General features: G+C 43.9%; 1 protein-coding gene and 1 pseudogene across 4 annotated transcripts in view; one reads left to right on the forward strand and one right to left on the reverse strand.

Annotated features, from left to right (window-relative positions):
* The window catches only part of TRPM3 (transient receptor potential cation channel subfamily M member 3), a 1,016,950-nt gene that overhangs the window by 747,871 nt on the left and 246,402 nt on the right, over nucleotides 1-22,677 (forward strand). The gene's annotated exons all lie outside the window — the stretch shown is intronic.
* Nucleotides 723-21,724, reverse strand: LOC142460196 (isoamyl acetate-hydrolyzing esterase 1 homolog pseudogene; annotated as a pseudogene).

Below are 22,677 nucleotides of genomic sequence, written 5' to 3' on the forward strand. Positions count from 1 at the left end.
AGAAGGACATACTTGGGCCCTAGAGCAACTTTATATTCACTAACCGGAACCAGAGGCCTAAGTCTTTTAGATGCTTCTGCAAAGGGAATTCTGGGAAGCAGACTTAACAATGTGTGGTGTTGGAGTTTGAAGAAATTGTATTACCCCATTTCTGACTACACACTATTTAAATCGACTGGCGCTTGGACACCAGAGTCCAGTAGATGAAAAGAAAATTATAATTTGTGCTTAGGAAGTTGTTGGAAATTGTGACAGTTAAGTTATTTTACATTAGATTGAATTTTTATGAAAACACCGGGGTCGAGTCAATCAGGTCACAGCCTAATGGTGCCTTCTTGGGTATGTGGTCTTCTTATAAGTAGAAACAGGAACCTCCCTCTGTCTTTCTCTGCACCTTCACCTTCTTTTCTCTGGGGCTCTCCCTCCAGGGTGGCCCCAGGTGGGCTACCCAATGCTGAGAGCTGGTGGTGCCCCGCCATGTACTCACCGAGCTTGGACCCATGCACTTCTGCACCCAACCGCCTAAGATCTTTCTTTCTTGCTTTCTTGATTTTTAGTCAAGTTCCCTGAAAAACCCTAGTGCTTTTATTAATATTGGTGGCAAATACATTTTGTGGCTCAGAGTCATGAGCAAAAAGGGGGATTTTCCTTGGTAATTTCCTTGGAATGCTTGTGCATCGGCAGGTCCACATCCTGTAGGCTAACGTCCTAACATGCTATTTCTATACTTGACTAATGTCCCCATCTTCCAGAGGAGGAAGTTCAGCTTTTGTTTCTGCTACATCCCACCAGTCAGGAGGCAGCAAGGGCAGGGGAGAGATCTGCTTCTTTGGCCAACAAAGGCCAAAGGTGTGAGAAGAGAACTGTCTTTCCCCTTTGGTGACAAGTGTAGTTCATCTGATAAGTGGGATAAGAAATCCAGAATCTCTTTTTGCATCAAGGTCCACAGGTCAAATACATCAGCCCGCGGGTTTGGAGTACCTGTAAACAGACATTGGCATATTGACCAACAACCAAGTTTAGGTGATTGAATATGCAACCTTTTATGATGCGCTCCTTTTCCCAGGCTGTCTCCCAAAACGGAGAGGGCACGATGAGGAGGATGCTCTTCTCCAGGATGTCTAATGACTTCAGCTCCTGCACCAGGCTCTTTAGATTGTCCCTTTGTACTCCTCCAGGGGGATGTGCTGCTTGGGATTCTCATCTCTCCAAGCACTGTTATGGGCACCAAAGAAAATTGGGACTCTGCTACAGGGCTGTTCAGAAGAATAATGTGGGTCCATCTGGTATTGCAACCTGAAAATCCATAATTCAGAAATCACACTTTCTGGGCCAAAGCAGGGAACTCACCAGCCATGACCCAGACATCAGCAGAGGGTACCTGATCTTTCTTCTTACACCTTTCTGCATCACCAGCCCACAGCTTATGTGAGTTTAAAGAGGGACTTTGGGACTAGCATTGGACTAATGGGCTTGAGTTGGACTGGGCTAGAATACCTTCTTGATATAAGATTATTTCTTGATATAAAGTTCATATATATAGGAATACCTCCCTACCCCCACCCCCCCCAAAAAAAAGGAAAAAAACTCTGCTCAGCAGAACTTTCATAGTATCACTTTTCCTGGTAGGCAAGCATCCAGCAACTTGCTCTGAGCTAGTGCACCCAGTGGTGTCGTCTGGGAAGGTTCTCTCTGGTCACAGTGAGTTTTTCGTTAAAGCAGTGTGACCTGAACCTATTTGTTTTGTAATGGCCAATTTAAGAGAACAGCATGCGGCTGTGAAATCTTGCTTCCTACTCGGGTCTAATGTCGCAGAACCTGCTGTGATGTTGAACACAGCTTACAAGGGCAGCACTATGGAAAAACTCAAGTGTATGAGTGCTTTTCTTGTTTCAAAAAAATGAAATGCCCATTGATGACAACCCTCCTTCTGGACATCCATCACCTTTCCAAAAGGATGTTGCAAAATGTGGATTCCTAGGGCATTTGGAGTTTGTTCCACCAGGTCAGACTGTTACTCAAGCTTTCTATTTAGAGGTTCTGAAAAGATTGTGTAATGGTGTAATGTAACACCTGGTTTGTGGCAGATGGAGGACTGGTTTAGCCATCACGACAATGCGCCTGTTCGTGCAGCCATCGCAGGGCACCAGTTTTGCCCCCCCCCCCCAAAAAAAACCCAGAATGCCTCTCCCCATGCACCTGACCTGACTGCACTCCATGCAACTTTCCTGCTTCCAAGAATGAAGAAGGGCATGAAGGACAGTGATTTGATGCCATAGAAGAGGTGAAGAAAAAGTGAGGGAGGTGCTGTCGGCCATTCAAAGAGATGAACTTGAGAAATGTTTGCAAGAATGGAATCACAGATTTGGCAAATGTATTAAGTGGAATGGAGAGTACTTGAAAGGTGATAAGGTTTTTGGTAAAAAAAAATACATAACTTTGAAAAAAAATTCCGGTTTCTTAGGGATATGTATATGTGTGTACATATATATAGATATATAGATATTTGTGAGTCACTCAGTTTGGTTTTCCAGACAACCTGGCCTAACACAGAGATAATGGCTTCAAATGAATGCTAAATGTGACTGCCTGCTGACCATCATCCCAGTCACCTGACTAGAGGAGAATTTAGGTGTATATGCAGATACCTGTTCAAGACCGCTAACAAGTGCTAATCTATGGAGAAAACAGAAGAAAGAATCTAAATCCTCTGTCCCAAAGGAATTTTAATATAGTAACCCCATCCGGTCCAGAGACACCAGGAGTCCCCACCAACCAAGTTACTCAATGATGTGTGTGGACAGGAGGGAGAGAGAGGGCAGGCGGTTAAACATGCCACACCAACGGGAAGACTTCCACATGAAAAGGTGAAACCAAAGTTAATAAGTCCCCTCCATCATGCTGCTACCCACATTTCTCCCTGAGGATTTCGTCACAGTGAAGATGTGATTCGATGGACTTGACACGTTATCTGTTGTAAAATAATCAAGTGAAAACAATCCCTCCTGTCCTCAAATAAGGGTCAGCAATTGGATTAAATGCCATTATTGGATACAAAATCACCATCACCCTCCCCTCACCTCGTGTGATAATGGCAGTCAGATATTCTAACAACCTTGCTGGTGAACGAAGGTCACTCTTAGCCTGCAGAGCCTGAACTGAGCAACCCTATCAATCACCTCAGCGGGAATAGAGTTAGGTTTCTATTTCAGTCATATAGCTTCCTATTCATCTCACCTGGAGGAAGTAATCACGGCTATGGGATCATTTCAGCAAGGGGGGGATGTAAACCTTTGTTTACACCCCTCTCCCCAGGGGCCTAGACATTTTGCTGCTCTGACTGGGTTCATTTTTGAGAAAGGGCGAGGCTCCAACTCAAAAGTGAATGCTCACTGGACTAAAATGGGCTCTTTGAATCCTCCAGACACTACATTCTTCCAGCCTTGATCTAGATGGATGACTGAAACACGTGCTCCAACCCTTATGCTGCTCGGCAAGCTCATGTGCAGGCCAGCAGGTTGGACCTTTGAAAGGACACCGTGGAACCACTTACATGGTGTCCCTCTCCACTTTCAGCAGGCTCCATCAGCATCGTTAAGATAAAGAGCCTGTCCCTTTGTAACTACCAATGGATGCCTGCCCTTCCGCAGGTGCCAAACCCTCCACATAAATTCTAGGCACCGGACTCTTTCTTGTTTTGTTCCACAAACATTTGTTTGAACCATCTCTGAGTGTGGGGCACTACGGGATCCGGAATGTTGCCACAGTGAGGTGACGTCTCCACCTTCAACAGCCCGTAGCCGAGTAAAGGAAACTTCCAGTAAATGGAAGCAGGGTAAAATAGCTGCCAGACTGTATGTGAAAACAACGAACAGCCAGACCACAGAGAGTAGTTCATTCTTCCTCAGGGCATTAGTAAAGGCCCGCAGGGGATCGGTAACATTTGAAGTGGGCCTTGAAGATTGACTGGGGGTCTCTGAGGGGCTGTAATACATAGCAGTGTTCTTCCCCATCCATGCTGTGAACAAAAAAAGGCTGAGAAATTAATGAAGTGTGTGCTGGAACGCAACATATCATTTGCGCTGCTAATAAGGGACAAGTAAGTAGGCAGGTAAGGCTTTAAGACTGTTGACCAAGCGCGTGTCAGACCACCCCCAGGTGCCATCAAGTAGGTAGACTCCAGCTTGTGGTGACTCTGCGGGTCAGATGAAAACTTCCACGGGGTTTTCTGTGACTAGTTTTTTAGAAGGAGATGCCAGGCTTTTCCCAGGAGCCTCAGGATGTACTCGAATTCCCACCCTTCGGACTAGCAGCAGTGGGCACTAACTATTGGCCCAACCCAGAGGGCCAGAACTAGCCTCCTGGGCCACCACAGGCCTTCAAAGGGAGAGCCCCCTGGAGGAGCTGGGGGCCGGGGGTGGTGCCTCATACACCCATAGACAGGCAGATGGCAAGAGGCAAAAGGACCAATTTATCAGAGACCAAATGACTCAAGCAGCAGATAATATTCTCGGATGTGCTTATTAAAATATCCTCTTTATAAAGCCAGAGTGAAAAATATACTTTTGTCTGACCATCAGGATGGTGAAGGGGAGGCCTGGTGGCACTGCCAGGTCAGCAATGGACTGCCGACCACAAGTCAATGGTTCAAGCCCACCAGCTGTTCTGCAGGAGATAGATGGGGTTATCTGCTCCTCTAAAGACTCACAGCCCCAGAACCACTACAGGAGACAGAACTGACTGGAGGAAAGGGGAAGAGGATGGGGGTGGATATAGGTTAAAAAATAATAATCCTACACAGAGGGTCTCTGAGAAAGTCTAGTAAGACTAAGGATCTGTGTGAACAGAAAGTTCTAGAAAGAAGTGAGGCTGGAAATAAAGGGTGGGTCTAAAACATCGGAAGGTTTGGGCACTTTCTATGAGCAAGAAAAACCCACTAACTATTCTTACATAGGAAGTATTTATAGACGATAATTATCTGCTATGGAAAGACCTTTGTGGTGGCAGAGAAATCAACTAAGGAACACTTTCAGTAGTCCACAGAAAAACCAATGAGCCCAGAAGCCAGTCACTTGGCACAACTTCTGATTGCATGAGAATTAAAATCAGGTCTGACCCCGCCCCGGATCTCAGAGCAATTGATTTCAGAATTGCTTGTATCATACAAGATACTTGGAAGTAATTCACTATTCTGCCTTTAACTACTACATGTAGAATATTATGTGACATCATGGTTATATAAAAAATAAACCTGCCAAATAGAAAAAAATCTATCTCTAAGCATGTAAATAATGAGATAAAACTTTAAAATAAACAGATAAGTCACTTTGATCATTTTTATACCACCCCAGTTGATTAACATATTTTTCAAATTACGTGCTTTGCTTAGAGTTTTCTTTTCATTTTTTTATTTGTTTGTTTTTAGCAAATTCTATTTTTAAAAGCAGACAAGTGAGAATTATCCATCTTCCTACAAAGGGTAAATGCGGGAGACTGAAAATACTTGTCTTTGGACTCAGAAGCCAAAGGATAAGTTCTTCTTAGAAGAAAGGTCAAAATGAAAATTCCTTAATAAGAAAATAGAACAATGTGCATTTGGAGGCAGAGAGCAGTCATTGCAGTCTCCATCAACATATGAAAAGAGGTTTTTTGTTATTGTTTGTTTTAAAGTAATTTTAAGGGCAAAATAATACAAGTACCATCAGCAAAATCTCCCTCTGTTTTTCCATCTACTGTCCCGACACAGCTAGCTCTACCCTGCACCGTGGGCTAAGTTTCTCAGTGTTTTTTCTATCTGCAATTTTCTTGGCTTTTCTGCTGTTGATTAACTCTGCCAAGAAGCCAAGGAACTCACATGGGCTCTAGGCAAAGTATTATAAAGTAAAATGAGTTAGCACGGCTCTGAGGACATCACATTTGAGAAGGCAATGTCTGTCTTTTATGTGGCCTTTGAACAGAGCTCAGACTAAGACGACTATAGCTTTGTCGGGGAGCACGTGCTTGTAAGCTGAGACCTATTACATTAAAATGCTCGGCCTACAAACAATGGCCCCAAAGAAAATAATACTGGCTTGTTCCTTTGTGAAAGTAATACTTGCCTTACAGCCGGTGGGATTGGCCATTCGCTTTCTATTGAAGTGATTCGCTGGACTGTTGCTTGGATGTCCTTGTAATATATTGAAATAGCAAGAGCAGACTATCCCAATCAAAGCAGGTCCAGCCATGAGGGAATAACTGTTTTCCGTTGATTAAGTCCAATGCTGGGTTCGTTATACACACATAATTCACTTCCAGTCTGCTTATGGCTTTTGTTATTTGGCATTTACATCTCTGTCCAGCCCACACAACTGAAAAAGACACAAAAGGCAGATTGAAGCACTCAAGAGAGGCCCCTGGCAGAAAGCATCTGGGGAGTGATACCCAAGGTCAATGACCCCAAACCAATCAGTTTTCAAAAAATTGAAAAACAAAAAGGGTTGCCTTTTGGAAACAAGGTGTGTGTGTGTGTGTCTGTGTGTGTGAAGGGTTTGTCTTTCTAAGCTTCTTATTGGTCTACGTGAAGAAGAGTCAAACTTTGGGAAAAGGTTCTTCTGAAGAGCATTGCTATCGAAACACCCTTTTGGTCTTAAAAAAAAGTGCAATCATTTTGCTTTTGCATTCATAAATGTTTGCACATTCAAAGTGCAAACTATTTTGAGCATAACAGACATAAGCATGCTTGCATATGTGTTCATAGGTGTCTTCAAAAAGATCGTGGAAAGGGGAGTATATGAAAAACTGAATGTATTTCAGGTTCTTTTGCACCAAAAATAAATTCAAATTAACTTGTTATAGCATGTCTGACCAGGATTGAATTTGAAGATTTAAGAAGGATAAGACATCAGTATGATTCTACTAAAACTGAAGCAAGGACAAATATCCACTTGGATAGAACTTGAATAAAATTTTGTAAAAACATCCACGCTGTATAAACAGGCTCGTGGGGACAATGGCCCAAATAAACCAGCTGTTTGCACATAGATGGCTAATCTTAAAAGGGAGAAAGATGATACTGAAGATGAAGCCAGCCAGCAGCAGACTATCCACATCAATTTGCAATGAAACAAATAATCTTGCTCTGGGCCTAACTGAAGAGGACCAACTATTAGCCACAAAAACACTCCATCTCCATAGCCAACACCATAGATAGCTCAAATTATTTCGCTTACACAATTCTGATTGAAAGGTTTCAGTTGAGCAAACTTTCCGCTCAACGGGTGCCCAGACTATTACACCCAGATTAGCTGCGGACAAGAGAAAAACTCTCAATGGAAAAGTTTTAACAAATGGGATCAAGATGCTGAAGCCTTTCTTGGAAAAGTATAGCATAGCAAGCAAGGAAATAATGCACGAGAACTTTCCTAATACAACCCTGCCAACAAAGCACAATCAAAGCAATGGCTGCCAAGAGGTGAAAGTGGTCCAATCGAGCGAAAGTGAACCAATAGGTCAAGAGCCAAAGTCCCGATTGAGACACTCAAGGCATTTTGCCTGTTGGCCTTCAGGAGAATAAAGAACAATAACCTCTGCTGATTCTGGCAGTGTTTCTGGAAAGTTAGCAAAAACATTAGCTGGAAAACCCCCACCAGAGTCCGTCAGTCTTTCTCCCCCACATTAATGCTCCTGCTCATTGTTCTCATCCAACAGGGCAATTTAATGGTGTTTCAATGGGTTAGCATTACCTGTCTACCTTACAGTCCAGACATGGCTGAGTGTAACTTCATTTTTTCCCAAATATTCAAAAATCATTTAAAGGGCACCCATTTTTCTTCAGTTGTCAACTTCCAAAAGACTATATTTACCTAGTCAAAATTTCAGAACCCTCAATTCATGCAGGGTAGACTAAGTGGCTGACATCACTGTTTACCAAAAGTGCCTTGAACTTGATAAAGCTTATGTTGAAAACTAAGGTTTGTATATAATTTTTATTTTTACCTTTCAACTCCATTTTTATATGAAGACCCCAAACCATGTCATCTTTATTAAGTGTAAGAGTCTAAGCACGTTATCAATCATGTCTTGTTTACTACTCAAAACAACCCTGTGAATATGTATCTAAATCTGTATGGTAGCTATTATGAGGAATACCAAGATATAAAAATGTATCAAGACCTATTTCTGCCCTCAGTGTTCAGAAGTCAAGCTACACTGTCCAGGTTGTGACAGCCCTCAGAATGAAAGCCAGCTGGTAGGATCTGAGACCGAATTTCCTTGGAAATGCCTAAGGCATTAACAATATGCAAAACAAATTATTTTGACTGTATTGAAAATAAACAGGGAGCAAGGGAAGGTTTTCTAATATTCATAGATTTTTATACAGTCCCCAAGATAAGATATGCTACCTACCAGTTTCAATTATTTACCACTGTCTGTGAGAGGCAATCCCATCAATCCAAAGCATACATATGTCAGGAGACAAGCATGGGTGGTCTAGTGGGTTATTCACTGGGCTGCTAACTGCAAGGTCCACAGTTCTGCTCCATCAGTAGAAAGATGAGGCTTTCTACTCCCACCAAACTTTACAGTTACAGAAACCCAAAGGGGCCATTCTAGCCTGTCCTACAAAGGATGGACTAGATGGCAGTGGGTTTGGATTTCAGGTGATATGTCAGTGTCTTCATAACTTCATAACTTCAGCCAAAATGGCTAAGATTTCAAATGCCAAGATTAAAAATGAGTATGTATGTTTACTCTGCGATATTAGCTTTAGATATGGAATGATCATCTATGGAGCAAAAGATTCCATTAAATTAAATTAAGTAAAGGAACAACTGTGGGGATTTTTGAGGACGGGAGTACACTTAAGAAATTTACATTCTTTTCACCTGTTTTTAATTCTAAAGTAGGCTAAAAACATGCTTTGGGAAGTTTCCACTGAAAGGAAAGGCACAGTATCTCAAGTGAACATTCTCATTGCTTGTGGTTTTATTCTGTTTAATAGTGTTCGTGGTACTTCATATTTCCAAATGCTTTCCTAAGCATCAATTCAAATGCCAAATTATAGTGACAAAAAATGCAGTCACGGCCGGCACAGAGGAATGGCTTGTGGGAAATTTGGCATCCATCCCTTGGGAACACCAGCAGAATTCACTGCAAGATATATGGGCTTGTTGCCCACTTTGAAGTGATATCAAACATACTGGAGCATTCTATTGCCTTGAAGAGGCAACGCATCCTACCTCCAAAACAGAAAAGTAACAGCCACAACAGCTGCTTCTATTGAAGAACGAAGACATGCTGATTAAAATTAGATGTGCTTTCCCTTCTGTCGTCCCTAGATATTTTCATGGGCTCATTCTATTCCTTGGTTGCACAAAGATTTCTTTATAAATTAATAAGTGAATTATCCTATTAAATATCCTCTTTCTAAGCAATAGTGTTTCCATAGCTGTAGGTAAATAGTCCTAGATTCTCACCTGGGACTCTTTCTAAATGTAAGAAGCACATTAACCTTAGTAAAGCAGGGCCAGTGTTGCAGGTTGTCAGTTAGATACATTGGATGATCTACTTCATGTACCCAAAGCAATCAGGTCGATTCCTTGTTCTAGCCAGCCCATAGAACCGCCCCCTTTGGATTCTGAAAGCCTCATCATGAGCCCACTATGCCACCAGACCTCCTTTCTTCCTTGTATAGCTTCTATAAATCCATTCTACACTTTCCAGACACCCCCCCCCCCCCCGAGCCCAAAGAAGTGCTTAATTGTTCAGGGCATCAAGTATCTGGCTCTGATACTCTGGAAAAAGCAGCGGTGGCTATGTAAACGTCAGCCCTTTACTGTCCACACAGCAGAGCTGCCCCTATTGGTATCTGAGACTGCAATTCTGTACAGGAGTAGAAAGTCTCGTCTTTTTCTCTTGCAGCAGCTGGTGGTTTCGAACTGATGACTTGTGGTTAGCCACTGCGGTTAGCAACCTAGCATAACTGCTATGCCACCAGGGCCCCTTTGATTTCCAAAGTAAACAGTACGTCAGTAGGCATGAAACTGAGACAAACAGCTTGACCCCGTCTCTTTCCATTGTTAAAATAATTGTTCATGACTCTATATTTTTAATCTTGTGTATAACCAAAAATGTGTTGATAATGTGTCACCTACATTCATAATTTCCCCACTCTTTTTTCAGTGTTCAAGAGCCATGTCATTCCCAAGTCATAGTGACCCTATAGGACAGGGTAACACCACCCTGTGAGTTTCAGAGACTGTAGCTCTTTACTGGAGTATACATCCCTGCAGAGCGGCTAGGGTTTTTGACCTGCTGACCTTTGGGATCCCAGCCCAACTTGTAATCCCTACACCACCAGGGCTCCCTCCCAGGGCTTCCAGTGTCTGTAAAATACCTGTGTTCATGTTATTACTACAGAACTTTAGCTGGTAAACAAAAATAAACATATTCTCCTGGAAAACTCTGTCTCAAAAGGCCAGAGATCTGCAGGAAGATACGGGTAGTAGAAATTGTGAAGCCCCCTTTTTGAATGATTATCAAGTGATCTGGGGCCCAGTGTCCTCCAAATATCCTTTTATTTGGGGTTTTGTCTAATAAGTGATATTCTTTGCTCCACCTCTACACAAGCATGGACTCTCTTCCAACATCCCTTATGCTCATCCATTTTGGATTACATAGGTGTGTTAGTCTGAGTACTTTAGAGAAACAAATCCACAGAAACTCATGTATAAGAGAGAGTTTTAAATAAAGGGTAAGTGCACATCAAGAAAACATCCCAACCCAGTGTTGCCCAAGCCCACAAGTACAACATTAACCTATTAACCCATATTTCCAATCCACAAAGTCCTCCTCCATCTCACAAAACACACACTATGATGCCGACTGGAATTGCAAAAACAAAACAAGGGTTTAGCAAGGCAACTCTATATTGCTCTAAAATTAACTTCTAATGGAAACCTCTTTAAACCACTCGAGTCTCTTGTTATGATTTTTTTAATGTTTTAAGTATTTTTTTTTTTAAACAATTTATTGGGGCTGATACAATTCTTTACACAGTTCATACATATACATACATCAATTGTATAAAGCACATCTATACAGTCTTTGCCCTAATCATTTTTTTTTCTCTTTTCTTCTTTTACATTTTATTAGGGACTCCAACAACTCTTACCACAATCCATACATATACGTACATCAATTGTATAAAGCACATCCATACATTCCCTGCCCCAATCATTCTCAAGGCATTTGCTCTCCACTTAAGCCCCTTGCATCAGGTCCTCTTTTTTTCCCCTTCCTCCCCATTCCCCCCTCCCTCATATGCCCTTGGTAATTCATACCTCGTTATTTTGTCATATATTGCCCTATTTGGGGTCTCCCTTCCCCCCTTCTCTGCTGTCCCTCTCCCAGGGAAGAGGTCACATGTGGATCCTTGTAATCAGTTCCCCCTTTCCAACCCACTCACCCTCCACTCTCCCAGCATCGCCTCTCACACCCTTGGTCCTGAAGGTATCATCCACCCTGGATTCCCTGTACCTCCAACCCTCATATGTACCAGTGTACAGCCTCTGTCCTATCCAGCCCTGCAAGGTAGAATTCGGATCATGGTAGTTGGGGGGAGGAAGCATCCAGGATCTGGGGGAAAGCTGTGTTCTTCATCAATACTACCTCATACCCTAGTTAACCCATCTCCTCTCCTAAGCCCCTCTATGAGGGGATCTCCATTGGCCGACACTTGGGCCTTGGGTCTCCACTCTGCACTTCCCCCTTCATTTAATATAATATATATATACACATACATATATACATATACACATATATACACATACATACACACACATATCTTTTTTTTTTTTTTTTGCATGATGCCTTATATCTGGTCCCTTGGGCACCTCGTGATCGCACTGGCCGGTGTGCTTCTTCCATGTGGGCTTATTTGTTTCTGAGCGAGATGGCCGCTTGTTCACCTTCAAGCCTTTAAGACCCCAGACACTATCTCTTTTGATAGCCGGGCACCATCAGCTTTCTTCACCACATTTGCTTGTGCACCCATTTGTCTTCAGCGATCCTATCATGGAGGTGTGCAGTCAATGATATGATTTTTTGTTCTTTGATGCCTGGTAACTGATCCCTTTGGGACCACTCGATCACACAGGCTGGTGTGTTCTTCCATGTGGACTTTGTTGCTTCTGAGCTAGATGGCCGCTTGTTTATCTTCAAGCCTTTAAGACCCCTGTCACTATCTCTTTTGATAGCCGGGCACCATCAGCTTTCTTCACCACATTTACTTGTTCACACACTTTGGCTCCAGCCGTTGTGTCGGGAGAGTGAGCATCATAGAGTTCCAATTTAATAAAAGAAGGTATTCATGCATAGAGGGAGTGTTTGAGTAGAGGCCCAAGGTCCTTCCGCCACCTTAATACTTGACCTATAAATATCGACACAAAGATCTATTTCCCCAACCTCCTATATATATATGCATGTACATGTCTTTGTCTAGACCTCCATGAATGCCCTTTGACTCCTAGCTCTTTCCTCCATCTCCCTTGACCTTCCTCCTGCCTTACTACCATGCTTCATCGCCCCCTGGGCTAGAGTATACCTCTTCTCTAAGCAACCTTACCCTTGATCATTTCCCATCAGGCCTGCCACTCCCCCTTCTCTACCCTTTGGGGTCCCATGTTTTTCCCTTGTCCCTGGGTTTGTTAACACCACTTCCTTACCCCCCCTACCCCCCACCCCAAGTCCCCCCGGAACTGTCGGTCCCGTTGTTTTTCATCCAGATAGTTCATCCAGCCTGTCCTATTCAGACAGACCTGTGGGGTCACTAACATGCACGAAAACTAGACAGAGGAACACAAAGCGACAGTATACAACCAGACAACAATACAACCAAAACAAACCACTGAAAAAGAACAGAACCAAAACAGTTCACAAGAGAAAAGCTTGTAGTTAGTTCAGGGATCTTTGCTGGCCCTTAGGAGCGTTTTCCAGTCCAGTCTGTTGGGGCACCACGCCCTGGCCCCAAAGTCCGCTTTCAGCATTCCCTGGGGACCTTGCCACTCCATTCCCTTGCTGTTCCGCTGCACTCCCCCAGTGCATTGCCTCGGTGTGGTGGGATCAGGTCAGGTGCAATTCCCACACTGTGTCTCCGGTGCTGTCCCCTGTATCGCCCTTAGTCACTGAGGGGCATCATGTCTCATAGTAGGGCCAGCCATGTTGTTCTCTCTGTGGACTGACTGCTCTACTCAGGAACAACATCATCACGGCCTGGTGGGCCAGGCTGTGCTCCACTCTCTCCTCCTGCCCCTTCATCTGCTCCCGTGTGCTCTGATCAAATATGTCCATCTCCCATAGCTGCAGGGTCAATGTCGTCCTTTGGAACAAGTTCTTTTCGGGGGAGGGGCAGGAATCCACTTAATTTATGGTGCTGGGGCCAGCCTCCCAGACCTCTCCACCGGTTCCGTCCTCCACGCCGGGATATTGCATTCACACCTTGCGACACTGGGTTGAAGTCTGGTCCCACTTTCCCTGTGGAGATATAAACCATACCCTCCCCTTGGGTGGATTAATGCCCCATTTCTGTCATGCTGATTGTACTTACCTCAGGGGACTCATGTTGTACCTGTCCCTTTGGGTCTGGCTTACCTCGCTTAACATAATTCCTTCCAGCTCTTCCCATGAAATAACGTGTTTCATGTGCTCATCGGTGCTTTTTAGTGCTGCATAATACTCCATTGTGTGTATGTGCCAAAGTTTGCTAATCCACTCGTCTATCGATGGAAACTTAGGCTGTTTCCAAGTCTTTGCTATTGTGAATTGTGCCGCAATAAACATTGGAGCGCATATGACTGGTCGTGTTTTATTTGCTGCTTCAACCGGGTATATGCCCAGTAGAGGGATGGCTGGGTCGTAAGGTAGATCAATTTCCATTTTCTTTAGGTATCGCCAGATTGCTTTCCACAGTGTCTGTACAAATCTGCACGACCACCAGCAGTGGAGGAGGGTTCCTATTTCACCACAGCCCCTCCAACACTTGTTGCTCTCTGATTTACTGATCTGAGCTATCCTGAGGGGTGTTAGGTGGTATCTCATGGTTGTTTTGATTTGCATTTCTCTTATGGCAAGGGACTTCGAGCACTTTCTCATATATTTATTGGCCATATTGATCTCCTCTCTAGTGAAAGTTCTTCTCATTTCTTTTGCCCACTTCCTTAGGGGGTTAACTGTTTTCCTCTTTTTGCAGGTCATGATGGTGTTGTAGATTTTAGTTATGAGCCCTTTGTCTGACGTGTCATTACTAAAAATCTTCTCCCAGTCTGTGGGTTGCCTTGTCACCCTCTTGGCAAAGTCTTTCGAGGTGCACAGGTGTTTTATTCTTATTAGATCCCATTTGTCGATTTCCAGATCACCTGTGTGTGTCCCCTTCCCTGTTGCAGTGAGCCTATGTGCTCCCTGGGCCAGTGCTCTGAGATTAGTCCCGATTCCCTCCTTAATGGTCCTGATGGTTTGGGGTTTGACTTCTAGATCTGTGATCCACCTTGAGTGTATTCTTGTGCATGGGGTGAGGTAGACGTCTTGTTTCAACTTTCTACATGTGGATATCCATTGTTTCCAGCACCACTTATTAAAGAGGGCATTTGCTTCCCACTTGACGTTTTTGGGACCCTTGTCGAAGATCAGTTGTCTATATGCTGATGATTTTACTCCTGGGCTTTCTATTCTTTTCCACTGGTCTGAGTGTCTATCATTGTGCCAGTACCATGCTGTTTTGACCACTGTAGCTGTGTAGTAGGCATTAAAATCAGGTAGGGCGAGTCCTCCAATTGTGTCCTTCTTCTTGAGGAGTTCTCTGCTAATTCTGGGTTTCTTCCCTCTCCATATGAAGTTGGTGGTCAGTTTTTCCAATTCTTTGAAGAAGGTTGATGGTAATTGGATTGGTATAGCATTGAACTTGTAGAGTGCTTTAGGAAGAACTGTCATCTTTACTATGTTCAGCCTACCTAACCATGAGCAGGGGAGCTTCATCCATTTGTGAAGGTCACTTTTGGTTTCCTGTAATAGGGTTTTATAATTATGCTTATATAGGTCTTTAGTATTTTTTGTTAAGTATATTCCTAGGTATTTCAGTTTGTTCTTGGCTACTGTGAAGGGTACTTCCCTCTTAATCGCCTCTTCCATGGCCCTGTCCGATGTGTATAGAAACCCTACCGACTTCTGTTTATTGATCTTGTATCCTGCTACTCTTCCGTATTCCTCTATTGCTGTAAGTATTCCAACTGTGGAGTTTTGGGGGTCTTCAATGTATAGGATCATGTCATCTGCAAATAACGATAGTTTCACCTCCTCCTCTCCCAACTGGATCCCTTTGATGTCCTTCCGCTGTCTTATGTTGTTAGCCAGAACCTCCAAAACGATATTGAATAGAAGAGGGGACAGGGGGCATCCTTGTCTTGTACCCTTTTTCAGTGGTATTGTTCTTGTCTTTTCTCCATTGACTATGATGTTGGCTGTTGGTCTTTCATAGATAGCTTGTATGAGCTTGAGGAACTTACCTTCCAATCCTATCTTCATGAGTGTTTTGATTAGGAATGGATGCTGGATGTTGTCAAATGCTTTTTCTGCATCTATGGATATTATCATATGGTTTTTATCCTTTTTCTTCTCGATGTGGTGAATGATATTGATGGATTTTCGGATGTTAAACCATCCCTGCATCGCTGGGATGAATCCTACTTGGTCGTGGTGAATGATATGCTTGATGTTCCTTTGTATTCTATTGGCCAATATTTTGTTAAGGATTTTTGCATCTATGTTCATTAGAGATATTGGTCTATAATTCTCTACGCTTGTGGGGTCTTTTCCCTGTTTGGGTATCAAAGTAATGCTGGCTTCGTAAAATGAGTTTGGGAGCTTGCCGTTCTTTTCTATGTTATGGAATACTTTGTGGAGGATCGGTGTCAGCTCTTCCCTGAATGTTTGGTAAAATTCTGCTGTGTAGCCATCTGGCCCTGGGGCCTTTTTCCTTGGTAGGTTTTTGATGACACTCTCTATTTCTTCCTTCGCTATGGGTTTGTTGAGGTTCTTGATCTCTGTCTCAGATAATCTAGGGATAGATTGTTTTTCTAAATATTTATCCATGTCTTCCAGGTTTCTGAATTCATTAGAATACAAACCTTCATAGTACTTTGTGATTATCCTTTTTATCTCATTGGGGTCTGTTGTTATTGCCCCCGATTCATCCCTCATCCTGGCTATTGATGATTGTTCCTTTCTATCTTTGGTAAGCTTTGCCAGGGGAGTGTCAATTTTATTAATTAGTTCATAAAACCAGCTTCTAGTTGCGTTAATCCTTTGCATTGTTCTTTTGTCTTCCCACTGGTTTAACTCCGCCCTGATTTTTATTATTTCTTTTCTCTTGCTATTGGAGGGGTAGTTCTGTTGACTCTGTTCTAGTTGTTGGAGGTTTTGTGTTAACATATCTGTCATACGCCTTTCTTCTTTTTTCATGTATGCATTCAGTGATATCAAGCTACCTCTGATAACTGCCTTTGCAGTGTCCCATAAGTTTTGATATGTTGTATGCTCGTTCTCATTAGTTTCTAGAAATTTCCTGATATCCTCTCTGATCTGGACCTTAACCCATTCATGTCGCAGGAGATCGTTGTTTATTCTCCAATTGGTGGCCCTTGCTTTTCTGGGTGCCCTTCTATTAATCTCCAGCTTTATGGCATGGTGGTCTGAGAAAGACGTCTGGATAATATCTATGTGTTTGAATTTACTCAGGCTGGCCTTGTGCCCCAGCATGTGATCTATTCTTGAGAAAGATCCGTGTGGATTGGAGAAGAATGTGAAACCTTTTGCTTTTGGATGAAAGGCTCTATAGATGTCTATCAGGCCCTGTTGCCTAATTACATTGTTTAGCTCTCTGGCCTCTTTGCTGAGCTTCTTACCCTGTGACCTGTCTTTCTCTGATAGTGGAGTGTTGAAGTCCCCCACTATTATTGTTGTTTCCGTGATTTCTTCTGTCATTTTTTTAATAGTTTGTTTGACGAAATTTGCCGCACCATTATTAGGTGCGTAAATATTCAGTATGCTTATTGCTTCCTGGTTTACTGAGCCTTTGAGCATTATGTAATGTCCCTCTTTGTCTCTTTTTATGTTTTGGATCTTGAGATCCATTTTGTCGGAGATTAAGATAGCCACTCCTGCCTTCTTGGAGTTACCATTTGCTTGGTAAACTTTCTGCCAGCCCTTTATTCTCAGCATATGCTTGTCTGCTTGCTTAAGGTGTGTCTCTTGCAGGCAGCAGATTGATGGGTTATGTTTTCTAATCCAATCCTCCAGCCTCTTTCTTTTAACATATGAATTGAGCCCATTTGTATTCAAAGTGATTATTACAATCTCTGGCTTCATGGTTGCCATATTCTGTTTTGTGTTTTGGGTCTTTGCCTATCTTCCTTCATATCAGTGTACTGCGTTTGAGTGGAGGGTTTCTATCCTGTCCTCTTTTCCATCTGAGACCGTGTTGTCCTGGTACGTGTTGCTGGCATGTTGGCTTCTAGATGGAGATGGGATATATGGTGGTCTCCTGGAGGTTCTAGTTGGAGCTTGATCTTCTGGCCATAGTGAGTCAGCCAGTATGTTCTGCAGGGTCGGGTGACTTGCAGTATATTTTTTGAGTTCTTCCTTGTCCTGGAAGACCCTTATCTTACCCTCTATCTTAATGGATAACTTGGCAGGGTATAGGATTCTGGGGGAGGCATTTTTATCTTTCAGAATTTGGAAGATGCTGCTCCATTCTCTCCTCCTCTTCATGGTTTCAGCTGATAAGTCTGAACATACCCTTACCTGCGCTCCTTTGTATGTGACTGTCTTCCTTTCTCTTGATGCTCGTAGAATTTTCTCTTTTTCCTCTAAGTTGGATAATTTTACAATTATATGCCTTGGCGTGTTCTTCTTGGTGTTTAGCTTAGCCGGCGTCCTCTCTGCTTCCTGTATGAGAGTCGGATTCTCCTTTGTTAGGTTGGGGAAATTTTCTTCCAGGAATTCCTTTGCTATCTTGGCGGTCGATTTGTGTGTTATGTTGTGTTCCGGTAGACCAATTATTCGAATATTATTCCTCTTCATAGCATCTGTCATTGATCTCAGGCTGTCTTCTGTTTCTTTAATTTTCCTATCTGATTGTTTTTCTCGCTTGCTTCGTTTGTTTTGAGCGTCCTCGAGTTCACTGATACGGTTCTCAGCCTCCTCAAGCCTAGATATAGCTTCTGTGACCTTTTGTGTGGCCTCTGCTACCTCCTCTGTTAGTTTCTGCAGTTCCTTTTGGTGGATAGTATTCATCCCCTCTATTGTGGACTTCATCCCCTCTATTGTGCATTTCATCCCTTCTATCGTTGCATCCTTATTTTGGTTTTCTTCTCTTAGCTCCTGTATTACTGCAAGCAGAGTTCTGAAGATTTCCTTTTGTGGCTGATCTATATCTGTTTCTTCTATGAGTGACGTTAGGTCTGTTAAAGTGCCTCGTTTTTCTGATTTTTTTGTTGGGAGTGATGTGGTCTGTTGATTTTTCCTTGATCCTTTAATAGGCCCCATGCTTCTGGGAGACAGGAGTAACCTTATTGTGTGGAGGCTCAGGCCACTGTGCCGTCTCCTGGGGTGGCTGGGGCGGGCTGCGGCAGGCTTAGGGCTGGCACTGGGGACCCAACAGGGCCCCAGGTGGTGAGAGCTGGCTGGAGCTCACTGAGGGCTCCTCAGGGACTGCAAAGCCTAGACTGCAGGTGGAGTGTTTGATCTGCCCGGGCTGGACACTGCAGGGAACAATGGTGTTCGCTCTCCGCCCTTTTGGCGCGAAACCGCAGGGGGTAATGGCGCCGGCAGAGGAGGCTTGGCGCGAAACCGCAGGGGGCAATGGCGCCCTTCCTCTGCTCAGGCTCAGAGTCGCGGCCGCCGGGGTCCCCGCAGCACCCTGGGGAGGGCACCTACTCTTGTGCCTTGCGCAGGGGGGGGCCCTTGGTGGGCAGACTCAGCAGCGCGGGGCGCGGCGCTCCGCGGAAGCTCAGGGTCCGGGACAGGCGCGGGTTGGGCTATGGCTCCTGTTGGCGGGAAGTGCTCAGCGCAGGGTCCCGGCCAGGAGTGGAGCTGGCGCTAGGCTGCCAGGGGCTGGCGGGGGCGGGCGGGGGTGGGAGGCCAGCGCACGGAGGGCAGGTGGAGAGGTCCGCGGCAGCGGTGCGGGTGGATGGTCCCCCGTGGGGGTCGCCAGACAACCCGCGGGTCCGCTCCCCTGAGCTTGGATGAATGGAGGGAGGGACGTAGGCCCGAGGGCAGATCGCTGCCCTGTGGGGAGAGGGGAACTGCGGGAGAGGAAAGCTTCTCTCCCAGTGGGGATCCGCGATAGGGAGTGGGGAGTGGGCCGCTGGAGTAGGCAGGGCAGGCAAGTGGCTCTGGGCTAGGCGCCGGGTTTGGGGATGGAGCCTAAGCCGGTCGCCAGTGAGCTCACGGCAGCTTAGTGGCCAGAGATGTCCCACTAGTCCGGTCCTCTTTCACCTAGACCCCTGCTCCGGACAAATACGTGGGGTAGGACTGGGGTGCTGACCCAGGGGGATATTTCACTCACCAGACTCTTACTATTCAGCTACCTGGTCGCCAATCCCGCTTTGTTTGGAGGAGCTCTCAGAGTATGCGGGTGTCCCTGTCGGCCATCTTCCTGTTTTAAGTATTTTAATCAACTAAAGAACTAACCTACTTTTCCCCAAGCCAAAAACAAAACAAAACATAAAAAAAAGTATTTAAAAGACCTGAGAGGTCTGGATAAAATAAGTCCCCTATGCCCCTAGCCTCTCTCCCACCCCACTGAATAATACTGGTTTTTGTTTTTAAATGTAAAATTCAAACAACTTTTTGTGTGTGTGAATGCCCGGTAGGTTTAACAGAGCCATGTATAAATTTAGCAGTTAGCTGCCATGTGAGTAGACCCCTTTGCCACCGGGGGTTGTTAAATTTGGGAGACTCTTCAAATGATTTTATGCTTTTTGTTGTTGTTGTTTTTTAAGGACTATCATGGAAATGACAGTGAGCCCTAGCAATTCAGTGAATTCCTCAAATTTTTATTTTATTTCATTAAGAAAAATACACTCTTCTTTTTGGGTTGTTGTTGTTGTTGTTTTCTTTTTAAAGCTACCCACCCCACCAGCCAGTCAAGTCCTAGCCAACAGAATCTAATTTTGTTTACTTTGCAAATGTCTCTAAGGATATTTTAATATCCTGTCTCTGAAATATAATTTGTGGGTGCTGGCATGGGAACTGTAAATGGAGGAAATAAAGAAAACAGGATGGAGAAAGGGGTGGGGGAGAAGAGAGGTGAGCTGCAGACGGCACTTCATACTGGGGAGTTTAACACACCAACCCATCTGGACATAGTCCAGTTCTCTCGGGCATACAGTTTTGCTTGAAAACCCTCAGTGAAAATCTTCTGGCCCTTTGCTCACATTGAAATTTTTAATCTTCTTAAAACTGTTTCAAAATCAGCCAATGAAATCAACCTGCGTCCTTCAGGAAAACTTATCAAGATGACCCCTTGGGGATCCAAATCACCCTCCACAAATCTGAGCTGACATCTCAGCCTGAACTTCTCTGGCCCAGCAGATCTCCTTGGAACCAGCAATCCCCTGGATTGGTCTTTTTGGAGACACCCTAACCATACTAAACCATGTGTGTTCATACCCTAACCATACTAAACCATGTGTATTCATGCAGGAGCTTCCCTGCAGCCCCACCGGTTGCGGCACACGTTGAAGCACACGTCCACACCAGTGATCAATGACCTGGAGCCCTCAAAGCCATGTTGTCATCACCTTTCTATCTATTATTAATGCAAGATGGCAAATAATACTTTCTCCATCTATTTTATATAAAATTATCACTGGACTTATCTGAATATGTTTGTAGGTAGGTAGTTAGGTAAGGAAACACATTTTCATATATATTAACTATATGTCTGTTGCATATAAGCATATATTCAACTTAGTATTGATATTGTGGTTTGGGGCATTTTAACATATATATATATAGTATATATATACATATATATGTGTCTATGTGTATACATAGGACCCCTGATGGCATAGTAGTCATCACTTAGCAAATTGGTTTTTATACTGTGTGCATATACATATACATGTGTGCATATATGAGGAGGCCTGGTGGCGTAGTGGTTACAAGGTGGGCTGTGATCCCAAAAGTCATCAGTTTAAAACCACCAGCCACTCTGTCAGAGAAAGAAGGGCCCTTCTACTCCTGTAAAGAGTCACAGTCTTGGAAATTCAGAGAAGCAGTTTTCCTCTGTCCTATAGGGTCACTATGAGTCAGCATCAACTTGGCAGTGCTTTGGTTGTGTGTGTGTGTATGTTTGTGTGTGTCTGTGTGTGTGTGCACGCGCGTGCAGATGCACATATCCCTGGTGACATCATAGGATAAGCATTGGACTGAAAACGATGAGACTGGTGCTTTAAACCCAGCCAATGAACCTGTCTGCTCCTATAAAGATCTACAAAGGCTTGGGAGTCTCATATAGAGTTTGTGTGCGTCAGAAACGATAAAATGGCAGGGGTTTTGTGGGTTTGGGTACGTATATATATCATTCAGAAGCTCTCAGGTAATGTCATTGTTTCATAATTTTACCTGTCAGTGTCATTCCAAATATAGGCATCCGGGCATCCAGCAAGGCTTCTGCATTTCTAGACATCATTGTAATTTTATGTGTTGAGAAATACAGTGGCAAGAAGTAAACAGCTAGATGCTAGCTCTCAAACAAAACAGGCTTTGAAAATTAATCCTCTGAATCTGAGTATGCTATCAAAGGGAGGAAAGACTTTTCAGCCAGCTTGTCTGTTGGCCTTTCTACAAGGTCCAATCTAGGACACCTCTCTCCATGAGAACACTGAGAGTATCGCAGCTGGGTTGTATTAACGTGGAGATTCCACTTGCAGGAGGTGTGGTCAAGATTCAGAATTGGCAAAGACCTCTCTTGGAAGATCCTACAATGAATCTGAATGCATAATTTGGTATAAAACAAGGGATATAGTGTATTGCTCCTTGATATGAAGTCAGCAAATATAGAAATTTGGGATTAAAGTCAAGCATAAAGAAAGATAGAGCCTCATGATACTTTGGAAAATATCACAGTGACTTTAAACATGGGGAACAAATGCTTTTTCCAAGGCTTATGAAAATCCAAATCAATGGAGGCTGGCGGACATGTTCTACGACCGTATTGCAAAGCAGCAAATCCTTCTCCAAAGGAAGTATGCTGCATTGACATTTCAAGTTAACCTGTAATCTTCAAAGAGCCTTTCAACGGGAACCTACCTAATCCTCATAATACGCAGCAAAGCACCAAAGTGTCTCTTTGACAGAAAACCAAAGAGAGCTTTAGAGAGATCTACTGTCTGGGTTACTGAGGCTAGACACTGGCACAGAGTGGCAGGACTTTTCCCCTCCCCTTTCAGGAATGTGATAGAGCCCATCTCCAAACCAGCCAGCCCCCAGACAGTTCTCATGGCCCCGCGGGTCTCCTCCCTCCCTCCTTTTCTGCTGCAGAACAAGAAGAAATCTTGACATCTTGCCTGGATCATCATAGTTTTCTTGAGTTAGCTCTGAATCAGCACCCAGTTTTGTGTCATTGCCTTTTTGGACCCA

This window comes from Tenrec ecaudatus, chromosome 10, assembly GCF_050624435.1.
Source record: "Tenrec ecaudatus isolate mTenEca1 chromosome 10, mTenEca1.hap1, whole genome shotgun sequence".
Taxonomy (NCBI): domain Eukaryota; kingdom Metazoa; phylum Chordata; class Mammalia; order Afrosoricida; family Tenrecidae; genus Tenrec; species Tenrec ecaudatus.